Source organism: Triticum dicoccoides, chromosome 4B (genome assembly GCF_002162155.2).
Source record: "Triticum dicoccoides isolate Atlit2015 ecotype Zavitan chromosome 4B, WEW_v2.0, whole genome shotgun sequence".
Taxonomy (NCBI): Eukaryota; Viridiplantae; Streptophyta; class Magnoliopsida; order Poales; family Poaceae; genus Triticum; species Triticum dicoccoides.
The window spans coordinates 250,041,895-250,045,893 of NC_041387.1; positions in this window are offsets into that span (position 1 = coordinate 250,041,895).

Below are 3,999 nucleotides of genomic sequence, written 5' to 3' on the forward strand. Positions count from 1 at the left end.
ACAACAACAACAACAACAACAACAACAACAACAACAACAACAACAACAACAACAACAACAACAACAACAACAACAACAACAACAACAACAACACCAACACCAACAAAACGATGATTATGAGGATGAGTTTGATCAAAATCGGAACTACATGCAACCACCAGCACCACCACCAGGTCGTCAAGATGCAAATAATCGCAATGGTAGGCCTGCACCACCACCTCAGGTACGAGAACATGACCATCTTCCTAAACTAAAACTGAATATTCCACCATTCGAGGGTAGAAATGTTCCTGATATATATCTTACTTGGGAGTTAGAAACTGAACAACGTTTTACATGTTTACAATATCCCGAGGAAAGACATGTTGCTGCTGCTGTTTGCGCTTTCACTAGTTTTGCATGTGTTTGGTTGTTTGAACATTGTAGATTATATCCTACTCCAGCTACTTGGGCTGCTTTGAAAACTGCTATGCGTACTCATTGGATTCCACCATATTATCAACGTGAATTACTTCAGAAATTGTAGCGTTTAAGAGAAGGGAAGAATTATGTAGAGGAATATTATCACGAATAGAGAGATTCGAACCATTTTAGAGTATACAGAGTATAATAATATCACTCATTTATTCCATCTTGCTTGCAAAGCTGAACGTGAAGTGCAGGATCGACAGGCATTGGCGCGAACTAACTTTTCTGCAGGTCGACCTTCATCATGGACACCGCATGCATCCTCTACTACCACACATTTTGTTGCACCAGCACCTCCGTCAGCTACCACCTCCAACCATGATACAAGAAAGCAGGCACAACCACCACTACCTGCCAAGAGCACACCTTATGGGCCTGCACATAGCTCTTCTTCATCCATGGCATCAACAGGGCAAACACATGATATTATTTGTCGTCGTTGCAAGGGTGGAGGTCATTGTGCGAGAGAATGCCCATCTAACCGTGTGATGATTGCTACTTAGGATTGTGCATGTGAGTCCTCTAGTGACTAGGATGAGGAGACTTTGGCTCTTATTACAAGTGAAGAACATGGTGGAGATGGTTCTGAACAAGAGATGCAATACATGGCTGCTGACGATGCTGACATGTATGAAAGTTTAGTTGCTCAACGTGTTTTGAGTGTACAGGTCACGCAAGATGAGCAAAATCAGAGGGACAATTTATTCCATGCAAAGGGAGTTGTGAAGGAACGCTTTGTTCACGTCATCATAGACGAAAGGAGTTGCAATAATTTGGCTAGGATGGAGATGGTGGAGAAGTTATGTGACGCCCGGATAATTAGACTACAGTGAACCTCTGCTAATGATGCCACGTCACCTCGATTACTTTTGCTAATCTCGCGTTAGTTTGAAAACGGTTCAAATTCAAATTCAAAATTAGGCAAACAATAAAAGTTCTCAAATATTAAAACTAAAATGTTCGGAGTGAGCCAAATAATCCATATTAAATATTGGTGAAGAAACCACACTTTTGTAAAGTATTTAAATGCACTATAGTAAGTAAAACAACATCAAAACAATTAGTTATACTCCTAATATGTCGAGGAAACTGATCCACGAACACCTATGGGGCCGGCGGACCGGGCCCCTTTCGGTTTGGCGGGGGGCGGAGGTCGCACGAAGAGCAGATCGAGGTGAAGCACACGAGCAGTTTACCCAGCTTCAGAGCTCTCCGGAGAGATAATACTCCTACTGCTGCTTGTCTGATTGTATTGTGTTCTTGCTCGGGAGCGCTGGATGTTACAGTACACTCTAGCTGCTAACGAGACCGAGCTTGTGTGATTTTCTGGGTTCGAACCCCCTCTACGTTGCACATGGGCCTCCTTTTATATGTTCAAGGGGTCACCGACAGGTGGCAACGCTGACGAGGGTAAAAATGGAAAAGAAGTTGCGGTTGGTACAACCACCTGCACAGTGCATCCTACCTAACCCTGACGGCAGGGGACAAAGGCATTAAATGCCCGTCTGCGTCGCCCAAACAGTGTAAAAAGGGACCGTCAGGGGCGCCACCGCTCGCCATGATGGCAGTCTTGTCAGCTTCGCATGCCACCGTGCACCGCTGGCTGCACAGCCTCTCGCCACGCGCGCCTGGAAAGGCCCCCAGAGCGACACGTTGGTGGATGTGCTGGAGCGTGGGTACAGAGTGGTAGCCTGCTGCGGCAAGCGCCTTGCCGCGGCTGTTGTCTTGTCGGGTCTGGAAGCCTGTCGCTCACCGGGCCTTGCCGGGACGCGCGACGCGTCGCGGCAAGTTCCTTGAAATGCCTTGGTTGGCCTTCCTGGCAAGCTCCTCTTGCCGGGGCCTTGTCTCCTGAGCTTAAATACTTTGTTCTTGAATGGCTCCAAAGGAACCATGGAGGGCCTCGGCGGTCATCCAGCAAGCCTTGCCGCGGGGCGCTGCAACTGCCCATGCACAAGTTCGGGATACTAGGGTACCCCTACTCTACTACACCGACAGGAAAGAAGAAGACCAAGTCCGGCAAGAGTTCTGATACCCACTCCGGCAAGAGCACCTCTTTGGAGTGCTGCGCTACCGTCGAGGATGCACCATCGAGCTCCACCGGCAAGTGTAAGAAGACAATGGCAGCTCCACCAGAGACCAAGAAGGTGTCCGCCAAGGAGGATGGCACTGGTGGTACCTTCACCATCAGTGCCACTCTCGACCCTAAATAGGAAAGTGCGCTCGTTGCTTTCCTGCGGGCGAACGTCGACGTGTTTGCATGGCAACCGTCTGACATCCCCGGTGTTCCCAGGAAAGTAATCGAGCACCATCTCACCGTCTGCCCTCATGCGCGACCCGTCAAGCAGAAAGTCAGGAAACAGGTATTGGAGCGCCAAGAATTCATTGCAGAAGAGATCAAGAAATTGGAAGCAGCAGGCCTTGTCAGAGGAGTGCTCCATCCTACGTGGTTGGCCAATCCTGTAGTCGTGCGCAAGGCAAACGGGAAATGGAGGCTGTGTATTGACTTTACCGATGTTAATAAAGCTTGCCCCAAAGACCCATTTCCCTTGCCGCGCATCGACCAGATTGTTGACTCCACGGCCGGATGTGACTTGCTTTCATTTCTTGATGCATACTCAGGATATCATCAGATCTTCATGGCAGAAGAGGATAAGGAGAAGACCGCATTCATTACCCCATGTGGCACATACTGTTTCGTACGGATGCCTTTCGGTTTGAAGAATGCTGGTTCAACATTTGCAAGGGTAGTCCATGACGCTTTTGAACCGCAAATGCACAGAAATGTGGAAGCCTACATGGATGACATAGTGGTCAAGAGCAAGGACAAAGTGACCCTAATTCAAGATTTAGACGAAACCTTTGCAAATCTGCGCAAGATCAACCTCAAGCTTAACCCCGAGAAGTGCGTGTTTGGAGTCCCCTCCGACAAGCTTCTCGGGTTCTTCGTGTCTCAGCGGGGAATTGAAGCCAATCCCGACAAAGCCATTTACTGCCCTGCGCCAAGCCCCAATAGTGCGCGGCAACGATTGGAGCAACGTGGCCCCGGAAGACGACAGGCTGAAGATCGCCGTCACCCGGATCCTATGCCTCAGGCTTGCCGGGCTCACTGTGGGCGCAGTTGGCGCAGATTTTCTTCGCCGCCGCATCGCCCCCCTGCAGGAGAGGGGGAGCCCGCCTGGGAGTTCAAGAACTCAGCGGATATCATGAGGCTGCGCCCGGGCCTCAACTTCAACTTCACCGTCCTAGAGCTGGATGCGATGCTCCTGGAGCTGTTCAAACGCGATCCTCAGCATCCATTCATGTTGCCGAGGAATGTTGTTCTGTTGTGCAACAATTCTTCGCTTGACCGGATCCGCGCAATGATGCCGTTGCGCGATTCGCATGGAATCGCCCCAACTTGGCAAGAACCTGCGGACGACGTCGTGCGGGCGTTCTTCGACGACTTGGTAGAAGTGCCGGTCCGCGCCGACGAGCAGAAGAGCCTCACCCGCGACACCACCGATGCGGAGATGCAGCGCATCGCCACCAGGC